Consider the following 15,671-nt stretch of genomic DNA (forward strand, 5'->3'; position numbering starts at 1 on the left):
TCAGAAGAGCTAGGATGGGTATATAAGCCCTTGTTTTTTGCTTATAAATAGAGATGTTAATTTAAAATGCAAATTAGGAATTTCCTTTAATAACTCATTAAACAGCATACTTTGAGACAGTAACTTAGAAACCATGACCACATTTATCTTACTTTTTTTAAATCAGAGAAAAAAATGTTTAACATTTACCAACACATGTTGGTTTGTAAATATTGTAAAATAAAATGAAAAATTAAACTAAAAAAAAACAACTTTAAAAAGCATAGGACTTTGGTAGTTGGCCTAGATGTCATCAACTCTCACTTTGGTAGGAATTCCTCAGTTTTCCACAGAGAACTCGCCCCTCGCCTGATCCTGTCCACCTGACTTGGGTGAGCTGTCTACAACCCTGCTCTAACTGTGGGCCTTAACTATTTGAAGAATCATATGACATCCGACAGGTCCCTCTGAACAGTTAGGGGTGGGTACCTGAGGTTATCAGAACTGATCCTAGGATTTTTGTTGAAATGCTTGGTAGTGAAGTATCCTCGTTCTTAGAATTCTTGGAGCTTCTTGGATATATGCCTGGAGCTGTGTGGGCATACACTGTACAGAGTGTGTCTAGGAAATAAAGCAGCCCAGAAGATAATTGAGCCCAAATATGAAAAGACACACCTTTCAGATACCATTATTGCAAGGCTTGGGCACACAGATGCTTTCGAAACATCTCTGACCCTTGTACTCTTCTGATCGGCAAATCTATTGTTCTGCCTTTTGTCTGGAAGCACGTTGAACAGGAATTCTGTCCCTTATCATCCACTGGGCTCTCACGGTGCAAACACTGTTCTTACCACTAGCACCCACTGCCGTCAAGTGGATTCAGACCCTTAAGGCACTGTGGGGCAGAGTAGAACTTCTCCCTAGGGCTTCTGAGACTATCAATCTTTACTGTAGCAGCAAACCTCAGTTTTCTCCCACTGAGCAGCTGGGGGTTCAAACTGCTAACCTTGTAGTTAGAAGCCCAATAGGGAACCTGTTATGCCACTTGGGTTGTCAGTACAGATAGTACAGATGTATGATTGTCTTTGAACTCAATGTCTGTTCTTTTCTAGAAATCCCATTAATGGATTTCACAGCAGTAGTTCTGTGTAAGGTCACTGACTTTAGGATATTTGCACTTCTGTAAAGCTAGCTATACTGTTTTTGAAATTATTTCTCTTTAACTATTAAAAAGAAGGAATGATTTTTCTTGGCAGGGTCATTTTATTCAGGTGTCCCAAGGACCCTATGCATACTTCCATCTTTAGCTGTTCACCACATTGCCGCTGCCGTGCTCTTTCCCTCCCTCCCTGGACTAAATCCTCCAGGCCAAGGGCTACGTTGTATTCTCCTTCACATCTCACTATCCAGCAGAGACAGTGAGACATCTTAAACTTTCAACACATATTTCTTTGTATAAATGAGTATATCAAGGCACAATCATTTTAGAAACTCAAAATTAGTGTCACAAACTAGTTCTTTAACTCTGAAGATGTGATTCCCTGTCCTACTGTATTTTCAATACCAAGATTGTATGTTTTTCACATAAAACACAATAAACATGTCTCTTAGATCTATCGGAAGCATCAGACAGCAGAAATGAGTGACACAATTCTTTCCTTAAAGTGTTCACCCGTAAAAGATAGAGCTAATTGTATGACACATTTTTTATCTTTAGCAAACATACCCAGATCAAAAGATCTTCAGTCTTGTTTTAACAATGGCTTTTACTTCCTCAATGTGTTAACACCGAATAAATAAATACATAAATAAATAAATAAGAGGCTAGATGGAGCAAATTAGTAGAAAGGTTGGGAAACTGGCACTCTTAAGCAGTGAGACTAAATCAACAACTAATATTTATCCAAGAGCCAGCTATTGTCCGGCCTATGCACAGCACCTGCCTTGGTGTTAACCAGCAGTTAACTGCTGTGTAAATGGGCTTGCAGGCACTAGTAATGCCAGGGATTATTTTAGAATCTAAAGTCTGTGTTTGCATTATCTGCCCTTCTGTTTGGCTCCCTCCTGAGACTCCCGTAGCCCATGCCCACCCACCTACTGAGAAAGGCTGCCTGGTGCAGGGGCACTCCATTGGCCTTAGTCCATTATTTCCCCGCCCACCCTTCCCACCTGTTCCACTTGAGACTGAACAATTGGGTTCTGTTGTGCAGTGAACCGTAGCAACAGGGACCCATCTGCATTGCAGGTAGCAGCGGGTAAGGTGTTTTTAGGCAACCACTACATATTGCCAACTCAGGGTGAACTATTTCTTTAGTTGAAATGGAAGGACAATTTGCAGGGGGAATCAAAATACTTTTTTTTTCCTGCCGGTGGCAAGAGGGAAAAAATTTCTATTGTTACTGATCATTTATTAGAAAAACAATAAATATACAGTTTTACAAACAACAACAAAAAGTTAATAGTTACCTCTTACTCTTAGTAAAGGGAAATAAGAATTTTTTTAAAATCTGCCCATAAAATTGAGGAGACTGTTGGTGAATTAATGTTTTTCTCCCTAAAGCAAACCTAGTCTATTTGAAGTCTCCTCTTCCTCTTTCTGCTCTGCCTGCTTAAAACGCCATAACATAATTAATAGTTCCCTCCGGGATTTATAGGCTCTTTTGTAGGGCAATGGTTAGGAGTAGGGCTATGATCTGTAAGCCTGGCAGTTGGACACTGCCAGCAGCTCCACAGGAGAAAGACGGGCTTTCTACTGCTGTAAAGAGTGAGTCTGGAAAACTCCCAGGAGCAGCTCTACGCTCTCCATGTAGGGATCTGGGTGGGCGCCAACTCAGTGGCTGTGAGTCTGGGGTTTGCTTTTTGTTTGGGGGGGATTACAATATGTATATTTCAACAACAGTGCCACGGTGACCTTTTCCCTTTGGACCAATTTTGAGTCAGTATGCATAAACTCTACATCCTCCACTTTGAAATGATTGCCTCTCCTTTTTCAGTGATGTCCACCTTCTGATGACTGTCTGTGGTTTGTGATGGGGTCATGATTTCCCCTGGTTTCTTAATTATCATAAGACTCGAGTTAGAAATACTGCAGCAGAATGCAATACACGGCCAGTCTGTTACCAAGGACATCGCCATTTAATTTATGGTGTTTCCCTGTTCACTTCCATAATTCTTTCTCACGCAAATTACTGTGTACACGAGGCCACAGAGGAATTGCAGGAACTGCAAAGATAAGTAAGATGCGTATGCTTTCATGTCTAGGTCATCTAAGATATTTAACAATTATAGTCCATTGCTACAATTATAATCTAAGATATTTGACAAAGATAGTCCATTGGACTATAACAATTACAGTCCGAAAATCCAAACCCATCACGATACTGACCCATAAGGACCCCCCGGAGTTTCTAAACAAGGTGACCTTTACAGAAGCAGACTGTCACGCCTCTGTCCTGATGAATGACTGATGGGTTCACACCTCCAATCTTTTTGGTGAGTAGGTGAGTGTTTAACTACTGAGCCACTATCGCTTTGTGTACACATAATACATGCTAAAAGAGAGCAATACAATAATATGGGTGCATTTAGACTAGAGGAAAACAGATGTAGGAAGATGAAAAATAGGTGGGCTGCACAATGGATTAGGCCATTTGCAAACCCAACCTCCCCCCACCCACCCCCCGCCATTGTTACCTATTTTATTGTAAATGCATTTTAAAGACTCAAAACCCAAACCAGACTCTCTGCCATTGCGCTAGTTCTGACTCACAGCAACCCCTTAGGACAGAGTTGAGCAGTCCCTGTGCGTTTCTGACATTGTAGCTCCATCTTCTCCCATAAAGAGTGATAGAGAATAATACAGTGGACTTCAATTCCTAGAATAATTCCCAAGAATTTACCAAACTTGATTCTTCTATCCTTTTTTCCTTTTTATGAATTGTTTTCAAACAAATCTCACATCTCATGACACTGTGATTTCATATCATTCAGAATACTTTCTAAAATATATATTCAATCTCTCAGATGATCCGATAACATTATATATTATTCCTCACAAAATAAGAATAATTCCATGTTTGTTTAGTATCTATCTCATGAAAATGTCTATTCTTCTCTCAAAATAACTTTTTGAAGTTGGTTGGTTAAAATCAAGTCATAGCCCTTTTGGCTCTCTGCAGGACACCATGCCGATTGGCAAGAACAAGCGCCTTACAAAAGGTGGCAAAAAAAGGAGCTAAGAAGCAAGTGTAAGTGCGTTGATCCATTTTCTAAGAAAGACTGGTATAATGTGAAAGTATGTTTAATATAAGAAACGTTGGGGAAATACGAGTCACCAGGACTCAAGGAACCACAATTGCATCTGATGGCCTCAAGGGTCAAGTTTTTGAAGTGCGCCTTGCCGATCTGCAAAGCAATGAGGTTGCCTTTAGGAAATTTAAGTTAATGACCGAGGATGTTCAGGGCAAAACTGCCTGGCCGACTTTCACGGCATAGACCTTACACGGGACAAGATGTGCTCCACGGTAAAGAAATGGCAGACCAGGATTGAAGCGCATGTTGATGTCAAGACAACCAGTGAGTGTCTACTTTGGCTGTTCTGTGTTGGTTTTACTAAAAAATGCAACAATCAGATTCAGAAAACTTCTTATGCTCAGCACCAGCAGGTTCGCAAAATATGAAAGAAAAGTATGGCAATCATGACCCTAGAGGTGAAAAGACTTGAAAGAAGTGGTCGGGGTGAGACTTCTGGGAAGATGGAGACGAAGTGACACACACCAGGGGGACTCCACAGAATCGAGCCCAGGAGAGTTGCTTGGGGGTAATTCAACGCTGCTGGATCGCAGGGGGTGCATCATAAAGATAAGTAGGCACAGACTCACGGGGTTTTGAGGGGCTGGGGCTTACCTCAGTGGAAGCCAGCTGGGGATTGACCTTAGCCCCGCCACTGTATCTGACAGAGCCAGGACCATTTGGAGCCTGTAGCAGGGTTGGTCTCAACACAGCCACAGTTTTCCCCTGCATGCCTCAGGGCAGGGACAGGACCCTTGCAGCTCCACCGGCAGGGATTGGGATGGGGCTCAGCTACATTGTTGCTTCTGTTTACATCTCTGCTCTCTATTCCCACACAGCCTTGGAGGGCTGGGCAGGAACTTTTTCACAGCACAGCCACAGCTTGCTGCTCCGCGTCCTCTGAGCAGGGACTAAACCCAAACCCTCACAGCTCCACAGGCAGGGATCAGGGTTCAGCTACATTGCGGCTTCTGTTAATATCTCTGCTCTCCGTCCCCCCCACTTCTCTAAGGGCTGCTCAGCGGCTTTCTTGCAACTCTTCTTGTGGCTCAGCTGAGGCCTGCCACTGGGGCTTGGGGCAAGGAATAACCCTTGCAGCTCCACAGGCAGGGAGTGGGACTCAGCTACATAGTTGCTTTTGCTTCCCTAACTTCCCTGCACAGTCTAAACAGTTTTACCTTTTAATTTTTTTCCTCCTCCTTATTTCTGCCCTGTCTTCTCACACTCCACAGCTGACCTACAGAACACTCCCTTTGCCCTAGGGCATTTACGCCTGAGCCACACCCAGCTAGGTGAGCTCCACCCTGCATAGATAGCCCAAGGCTCGGGAAAGGCCTGCTTTCTCCCCAGGGGATACTTCGCCCAACTTCTCACCAAGGAATTCCTGTGTGTGTACCTGGGGGGCATAAACCAGCTCAGCCAACACTTATCAACATTCCAAGCAATTGCAGGGACTTCAGCCCAACCTTTCCAACACTGAAGCAGGCAACCCATCAGCCATCTGGGGCACTCCCCTGATAGGGAAGCCACAGGAAGATAAAGTGGTAGGTTAATCCCATAGTAAAATCAGCTGTAGGCAGTTTGAAGAAGCATTCCTGTAAGTCTCCCAGAGAGAGCCTTGAAAATGGCACCTGGTCCCTCTAAAACAATTCAACGCAAACAGCCATCAGCCCCAACAACCTCAACCAGAAAACAGGAAAAACAAAAGGCAAAGGCAGAAGATGTCCTGAACATAACAACATACATAGAAAAAGCAGACATTGAGATGCCACACAAAGAAATTTTCAGAATGCTGCTTCAAGTCATACAGGATATGAGGGAAACAATACAGAAAAAGGATGAAACCATAGAGGAGATAAAAGCCATACACCAAAGGGAAATACAGGAGCTTAGTGAGGAGATAAAAAAAACAATAGCAGAATCACGGTCCTTGAGAATCGATTGGAGGAATCAGAGAACCGCATCAGGACTTGGAGGACAGACAAGCAGACTTTAATAAACGTGAACAAAAATCTAATAAGAGCATCAGAGAAGCCGAAGAAAACCTAAGAGCTATGTCTGATGCTATGAAGCGGAACAACATTAGAATTATTGGCCTACCGGAGGAAGACACAACAAAGAAGTCATCTGTAACAATAGCGAGATAATTCTTGGAGGAAAACTTCCCCAGCCTAATGAATGAAAACCAGGCAACCATCCAGGAGGCTGAAAGAACACCAGCATGATGGGACCCCAAGAAGAAAACACCAAGGCACATAATAGTTAAACTATCCAACTTTGAGGAAAAGGAGAAAATCGTGAGAGCAGCTAGGGAAAAACAAGCAATCACATATAAAGGTTCCCACATAAGAATATGCTCAGACCTATCAGCAGAAACTATGAAAAAAAAAAGGAGAGAGTGGAGTAACATATTCCAAAAATTGAAAGAAAACAATGCACCCAGCCAAATTATTGATCAAGATCGATGGAGAAGTAAAAGTCTTCCCAAACAAGGAAAAACTCAAAAAATATGTTACAACAAACCCAGCCTTACAAAAGATCCTCACCGACTCAGTATGGGCAGAAGAACAACACTCACCAAGCATAAATAAGAGACCCTCACATAGAACAACCTCACCCAGAGGGCAACAAAGGGAACACAGACCCCAAGATAGCAATGGCTTAAGGATGGAAAGAAGTCAAGAATGATACACACACAAAACACACACTAATGAGAAAGGAAAGTAGGAAAACTCCCAACACAAAAGGTATAAAATGACACCACAGAGTCAGCAGATAGAGATGATAACCCTGAATATCAATGGCCTGAACTCAGGCATTAAAAGACTGAGACTAGCAGAATGGCTTAGAAAACACAACCCATCAATTTGCTGCCTACAGGAGACACACCTCAAGGCTACAGACAAAAATAGGCTGAGAATCAAAGGCTGGAGAAGGACCTACCAAGCAAAGAGCAATACAAAAAAAGCAGGGGTTGCAATCCTAATCTCGGATAAAATTGACCTCAAAGTACAAACCATAAAAAGAGATAAGGAGGGACACTATATAATGCTCAATAGAATCATAGACAACGAACCACTAAGCATTGTAAACATATATTCCTCTAATGAGAGACCAGCTCAATACGTCAACCAAACACTCCAGAAGATTAAGAAAGAAATCACAGACTCTATAATTATAGTGGGTGACTTCAATACACCACTCACTGAGAAAGATAGATCACAGGGAAAGAAACTCAAAAAGGAGACAAGAGAGCTAAACTCCACAATTAGACAATTTGACCTGATAGATATTTACAGAGCTTTTCATCCAAATATAACAAATTTCACATTCTTTTCAAGTCCCCATGGCATAAATTCGAAGATAGACCACATGCTGGGGCATACGGCAAATCTACATAAATTTAAGCACATTGAAATAATACAGACCCCTCTCTCTGACCACTGTGCCATAAGACTAGAAATCAACCAAAGGAAGACAAAGAAAATAAGAGCAAATAATTGGAGGATGAATAACTCTCTACTGCAAAAGGAGTGCGTACAGGTGCAGATCAGAGATGAAATCAGGAAATTTCTAGAAACCAACAAAAATGAGCCCACGACGTACCAAAACTTATGGGACACAGCAAAGGCAGTCATCAGAGGAAGTTTCATAACAATACATGCACACCTGAGAAAGGAAGAGAGACTCATGATTGATATGCTGGCACAAAATTTACAACAACTAGAGCAGAGTCAGCAGGACAATCCTACTAATAGCAAAAGAAAAGAAATAATAAAAATCAGGGCTGAGATCCAGGAGAGGGAAAATAAGAAAGCTATGGGAAAAAATTAATATCGCTAAAAGTTGGTTCTTTGAAAGGATAAACAGGATCGATAGACCATTGGCAAACCTAACCAAAGAAAGGAGGGAACAAATCTCAATAGCAAGAATAAGGGATGAAAGAGGGGTTAGTACAACAGACCCTAATGAAATCAAAAGGATAGTTACACAATACTATGAAGGATTGTACTCCAAATGAATTCAACAATTTGGAAGACATGGACAAATTCCTGGAAAAACAATCCCTCCCTAGACTATCCTTGGTGGACTTCAAGAATCTCAACAGACCCATAGCAATAGAAGAAATAGAAAAGTTTATCAAGGAATTATCAACAAAAAAATCCCCTGGACCAGATGACTGCACTGGAGAATTCTACCAAGCATTTAGGGAAGAACTAATACCAATCCTACAGAAACTTCCAGAACATACAAAAAGATGGCAAACTCCTGAACTCCTTCTATGAAGCTAGTATAACTCTGATACCCAAACCGGGCAAGGATCCCACAAGAATCGAGAACTACAGACCAATATCCCTAATGAACATTGATGCAAAAATCCTTAACAAAATACTAGCCAACAGAATACAAAAGTATATAAAACAAAAAATTCACCATGACCAAGTGGGATTCATACCAGGGATGCAGGGATGGTTCAACATACGAAAGACCATTAGTATTATTCGTCACATTGACATGAAAACCTATAAGAACCACATGATAATATCAATAGACGCAGAAAAAGCATTCGACAACATCCAACACCAATTCCTATTTAAGACCCGTGAGAAGATAGGAATGGAAGAAAAGTTTCTCAAGACAATACAAGCTATATATAAAAAACAACAGCCAACGTGGTAGTCAATGGAGAAAAGACTAACACAATCCCACTGAAGAAGGGGACCAGACAAGCATGCCCCTTGTCCCCACTCCTATTTAATATCGTGCTGGAGGTTTTAGCTAACAGCATAAGGCAAAGAAGAGCCATCAAAGGTATTCGTCTGGGGAAGGAAGAGGTGAAATTATCATTATTTGCAGATGATATGATTTTATATATGGAAAAGACCAAAAGTTCCACAAGGGAAGTATTGGAAGCAATAGAGGACTTTGGCAGAGTGCAGGATGCAAGATCAACAAACAGAAGTCCATCGGACTGTTATACACATCAGATAAGACCACAGAAGAAGAGATCAAAAAGGTGGTACCCTTCACAATAGCCAAACACAAATTGAAATATCTAAGGATATACCTGATTGAAAAAAACAAAAGAGCTATACAAGGAAAATTATAGAACACTATTACAAGAAACCAAGAGCAACCTCGACAAATGGAAGAATATCCCATGCTTGAGGATTGGAAGACTTAATATAGTTAAGATGTCAGTTCTGCCAAAAGCACTAGATAAGTTTAATGCCATCCCGATACAATTACCATCATCTTTCTTCAAAGAAATGGAACAACTGATTACCAACTTCATACGGAGAGGGAAGAAACCCAGAATTAGCAGAGAACTCCTCAAGAAGAAGGACACCGTGGGAGGGCTTGGTTTACCTGACCTTGGCACATACTATGCAGCCACAGTTCTCAAAACTGCATGGTATTGGTATAATGACAGATACTCAGACCAATGGAAAATAACTGAAAACCCAGAAATAAGGGCATCAGCATACATACAGCTGATCTTTGATAAGGGCCCCAAAAATATCAAATGGGAAGCAGATGCCCTCTTTAACAAGTGGTGCTGGAAAAAATGGATATTTACATGCAGAAAAATGAAGCAAGACCCTTATCTCACTCCATGCATAGGAATAAATTCAAGGTGGATCACAGACCCTGAAGTTAAACCTCAAACTATTAGGGCCATCAAGGAGGGAATTGGGACCAACTTGAGAACTTTGGCATAGGGAATACACAGGCTATCAGAATTAGGGAAGGACACACACACAGAGGAGGCACAAATTGTCAAATGGGATATACTGAAGACAAAACACTTATGTACATCGAAAGAATTCACCAAGAGAGTAATAAGAGAGCCCACAGAACTGAGAAAACATCTTTAGCAATGACACATCAGACAAAGGCCTTATTACTAAAATCTACAATACTCTACTAGCTTCCAAAGAGAAAAAAAAAACAAAAACCTAACAGCCCACTTGAGAGATGGGCAAAGATCTTGAACAGAAGTTTCAAAGGGGCAGAAATCCGAATGGCCAACAAACATATGAAAAAATGTTCCCGATCATTAGCCATAAGAGAAATGCAAATTAAAAAAACAATGAGGCACCACCTGACACCCTCAAAGGTAGCCCAATTCAAAAAGCAACAAGTGTTGGAGGGGCTGTGGGGAGACAGGAACTCTCATCCACTGCTGGTGGGCCTGTAAGTATGTACAGCCACTATGGAAATCAATCTGGCGATACCTAAAACAGATGGAAATAGAGTTACCATATGACCCAGCAATTCCCCTACTAGGCATATACGCAGAAGAGGCAAGAAACAAACCAAGACCAGACATCTGTGCTCCAATGTTCATTGCGGCACAGTTCACAATTGCAAGGAGTTGGAAGCAACCCAAATTTCCATCAACTGATGATTGGATTAAAAAACTGTGGTATATACATACAATGGAATACTACGCATCACTAAAAAGCAGTGATGAACGTATGAGGCACATAGCGGCATGGGAAGAACTGGAGGAAATCATGCTAAGCGAAGTAAGTCAGGCACAAAAGGACAAGTACAACATGAGTCCGCTGAGGTAAGAATTTAAAAACAATTCTTTTTTAAAAAAAAGCAAAAGTGGCATAGGGAAAAAAGCTACTGTATACAAACATTTTAGGGGTGAAGACGGTGTAGTATGGAAGAGACCAGACCAAAACCAGACAATGGTGGAGGAGGTGGGGAAAGGAAAATAAAAGGATGAATATAAGGAAGAAAAGGGGAGCAGGGGCATGGGGTGCTAACCCACCCAAGGGGAGGGTATTGTTTATATCTCCACAGGGAAAGAGGAACCAGACTTTAACTCAGTGCCGCAAGGTGTGAATGCAACATTCCGGCGTGGAGTAGGGAACCGGTGGAGAGGTCTGGGAGGCTGGCCCCAGCACCCAAAATTAAGTGGATTCCTGCCCCTCCCCCAGGAGAATTTGTTTCAAAAGACAACATTGATTCTGTAGCTCCGGGAGAGGGACATATCTGATTAGAGCACACGGGAACAGACGAAGAGGGAGGAGGAGAGAGTGGAGCACAGCCTGGCCCACCAGGCCGTGAGGATGATGTTCCTGAGTAGAGCAGCCAGTCCACAGAGAGAACAACATGGCTGGCCACACTATGAGACGTGATGTCCCTCAGTGACCAATGGCAGTACAGGGGACAGCACCGGAGACACAGTGTGCGAATTGCACCTGACCTGACCCACCATACCGAGGCAAAGCACTGGGGGAGTGCAGCAGAACATCAGGAAATGGAGGGGCAAGATCCCCAGGCTATGGTGAAAGTGGACTTTGGGGTCAGGGCGTGGTGCCCCAACAGACTGGACTGGAAAACACTCCTAAAGGCCAGCAAACTAACCTTGAGCTAACTATAAGCCTTTCTTTTTTGATGTGTTTTGTTTTGTTCTTTGTCAGTGGTTTATTGTTGTTTTGTTGTCTGGTTGTATACTTTTGCTTTGTTTTCCTCTGTCTTGTTTTTGTGCATGTTATTATCTCCAGAGGTCTGTCTAAATAAGACAGGCTGGATGAACTATCTGGAGGAAAAACAATGGGACCAACAGTTCCGTGGGGACTTGGGATAGGGGGAGGTCAGGGATAAGGAAGTGGTATTAACAAACCCAGGGACAAGAGAACAACATGGGATCCAAATTGGTGGTGAGGGGGGAGTGGCAGGCCTGGTAGGGAATGATCAAGGGTAAGGTTACGTAAAGAGGTATAGCTGTAATCCAGGTGCAGATGAAGCATGATAGTGGGGCAGGAGGAAAGTCAAAGGAAATAGAGGAAAGAGCTAGGAGGCAAAAGGCATTTATAGAGGTCTAGACAAAGACTTGTACATGCAAATATATATATATGAGGATGGGGAAATAGATCTATGTGTCTATATTTATAGGTTTAGTATAAAGGTGGCGGAAGGACCTCGGGCCTCTACTCAAGCACTCCTTCAATGCATGAATACTTTCTTCTATTAAATTGGTACTCTATGATGCTCACCCTCCCGACACAACTGCTGAAGCCAAAGTGGGTGAACAAGTAAATGTGGTGAAGAAAGGTGATGGTAGCCAGCTATCAAAAGAGATAGAGTCTGGGGTCTTAAAGGCTTGAAGGTGAACAAGCGGCCATCTAGCTCAGAAGCAACAAAGCCCACATGGAAGAAGCACACCAGCCTGTGCTATCACGAGGTGCCAAAGGGATCAGGTATAAGGCATCATCAAAAAAAAAAGAAATGTTACCATAGTGAATGAAGGGGGAAGTGCAGAGTGGAGACCCAAAGCCCATTTGTCAGCCTCTGGAGATCCCCTCACAGAGGGGCTTAGGGGAGGAGATGAGCCAGCCAGGGTGCGATGTAGCCCCGATGAAGAATACAGCTTTTCCCCAGATCCTAAATGCTTCCTCCCCCCGCAACTACCATGATCCCAATTCTACTTTGCAAGTCTGGATAGAGTACAGGTTGTACACTGGTGCATATAGGAGCTGGAGGCACAGGGAATCCAGGGTGGATGATACCTTCAGGACCATGGGTGTGAGGGGCGATACTAGGAGAGTAGAGGGTGAGTGGGTTGGAAAGAGGCAACTGATTACAAGGATCTAGATGTGACCTCCTCCCTGGGGGACGGACAACAGAGAAGGGGGTGAAGGGAGACGCCAGACAGGGCAAGATATGACAAAATAATAATCTATAAATTATCAAGGGCTCATGAGGGAGGGGGCAGCGGGGAGGGAGGGGGAAAAAAGAGGACCTGATGCAAAGGGCTTAAGTGGAGAGCAAATGCTTTGAAAATGATTAGGGCAAAGAATGTACAGATGTATTTTGTACAATTGATGTATGTATATGTATGGATTGTGATAAGAGTTGTATGAGCCACTAATAAAATGTTTAAAGAAAAAAAAGAAGTGGTCAATAAACTGATTGCAGACAGCACTGAGAAAGACCGAGAAAAGGCTTGCCAGTGTACTTATCCTTTCCATGATGTGTTTGTCAGAAAAGTAAAGATGCTGAAAAATCCCAAGTTTGAATTGGGAAAACTCATGGAGCTTCATGGTGAAGGTGGCAGTTCTGGAAAAACTACTGGAGATGAGACAGGTGCAGAAGTGGAGCGAGTTGATGGCTATGAGTCAACAGTTCAAGAATCTGTCTAAAATTCAGACTTTATGTTGACAAATTAAAGGTCTTATTGTGAAAAAAATCAAGTCACAGATTAACTTAACTAACTAGAGCAGGGATCTGAGACATCTAAAAAGGCTTAGCTAAAGGAATGGCATGTTGAAAGTGACACTTAAAATAATTTTATTAGGTGCTCATGCAACTCTTATCACATTCCATACATACATCAATTGTATAAAGCACATTTGGACATTCATTGCCCTCATCATTCTTAAAACATTTGCTCTCCACTTAGGCCCCTGGCATCAGCTCCTCATTTTCCCCCTCATTCCCCGCTCCCCCCTCCCTAATGGACCCTTGATAATTTATAAATTATTATTTTGTCATATCTTACACTGTCCGACGTCTCCCTTCCCACTTTTCTGTTGTCCATCCTCCAGGGAGGAGGTTATATGTAGAACCTTTTAATGGGTTCCCCCTTTCCACCCCACCCTCCCTCCACTTTCCTGGTATTGCCACTCTCAGCACTGGTCCTGAAGGGATCATCCATCCTGGATTCCCTGTGTTTACAATTCCTATCTGTATCAGTGTCTAGCCAGATTTGTAAGGTAATATTGGGATCATGATGGGGGGGGGGGGTGGGCATTTAGGAACTAGAGGATCAAGTTGTATGTTTCATCGTTGCTGCACTGCACCCTGACTGGCTCATCTCCTTCCCGCAAACCATCCATAAGGGTATGTCCAATTGCCTACAGATGGGCTTTGGTTCTCCACCCCACTTAATACCTGATTCCTTTGATGCCTCATGATCACACAAGCTGGTGTGCTTCTTCCCTGTGGGCTTTGTTGCTTCTGAGCTAGATGGCTGCTTGTTTACTTTCAAACCTTTCAGACCCCAGAAGCTATATCTTTTGATGCCTGGGCACCATCAGCTTTCTTCACCACATTTTCTTATGCCCCTGCTTTCTCTTCAGCGATTTTGTCGGGAAGATGAGTCATGAAATGCTGGTTTAATAGAACAAAGTATTCTTGCATTGAGGGAGTGCTTGAGTGAAGGCCCAATGTCCATCTGCTACCTTAATACTAAACCTATACATATATGCACATAAGTTTATTTCTACATCCTCATATATATATATTTGCATATGTTCATGCCTTTACACCTCTATAAATTATTTAGACCTCTATAAATGCCCTTTGCCTCCTAGATCTTTCCTCTATTTCCTTTGACTTTCCTCTTGTCCAACTATCATGTTGAGTCTTCATTTGGGTTTCAGTAATTCCTCTCAGTTACATTACCCTTGGTCACACCCTGCCAGGCCTCCTACACCCTCCTTAACACCAATTTGTACCACTTGTTGTTCTCTTGTCTCGAGGTTTGTTACCACTTCCTTTCCCCCATGCCCCCTCTCCCATGTCCCCCTGGAACTGTTGGTCCCATTGTTTTCTCCTCCAGATTGTTCATCCAGCTTATTTTATTTAGACAGACCTCAGAGATAATAACATGCACACACACACACACACACACACACCCCAAGAGCAAAGCCAAGCAAAAAAATAAAAGAAAACAGCAACAAGCCAATGACAAAAGAAACAAAACAAAACACAACAAGAAAGAAAAGCTTGTAGTTAGGTCAAGGACTGTTTGTTGGCCTTTAGGAGTGTTTTCTGGTGGAGTCTGATGGGGTGCCAAGCCGTGGTCCCAATGTTTATTTTTGGTATTCCCTGGGGACTTCATTGCTCTGTTCCCCTTGCTGTTCTGTTCCATGCCCTTGGTGTTTTGCCTCCTTGTGTTGGGATCAGATCAGGCAAAATTCCCACACTGTGTCTCCAGTGTTGTCCCCTGTAGGGCTATGGGTCAGTGAGGGATACTGTGTCTCATATTGGGGCTATCCATATGGTCTTCTCTGTGGATTGGCTGCTCTGAGCAGGAATATCATCCTCAAGGCTTGGTGGACCAGGTTGTGCTCCACTCTCTCTTCCTCCCCTTCATTTGCTCCCATGTGTTCTGATCAGACACGTCCCTCTCCCGGAGCTGCAGCTTCAGTGCTTTCCTCTGAAATAATTTCTTCTGGGGGAGGGGCAAATGTCCACATAGTTGGGATTGGGGCTGGCCCCTCAGACCTCTCCACGGGTTCCCTACTCCGTGCCAGCATGTTGCATTCACATTTTGGAGCACTCTGTTGAAGTCTGGTTCCTCTTTCCCTGTGGAGATATAAACAATACCCTCCCCTTGGGTGGATTAATGTCCTGTTCCCCCACTCCCCATTTTT

General features: G+C 42.8%; 1 pseudogene; it reads left to right on the top strand.

The window, feature by feature from the left end:
* The first annotated feature begins 4,163 nt into the window (after nucleotides 1-4,163).
* Nucleotides 4,164-13,433, top strand: LOC142424630 (small ribosomal subunit protein eS1-like; annotated as a pseudogene).
* The last annotated feature ends 2,238 nt before the right edge of the window (nucleotides 13,434-15,671 follow it).

The sequence above is a fragment of the Tenrec ecaudatus genome, chromosome 13 (assembly GCF_050624435.1).
Source record: "Tenrec ecaudatus isolate mTenEca1 chromosome 13, mTenEca1.hap1, whole genome shotgun sequence".
NCBI classification, from domain to species: domain Eukaryota; kingdom Metazoa; phylum Chordata; class Mammalia; order Afrosoricida; family Tenrecidae; genus Tenrec; species Tenrec ecaudatus.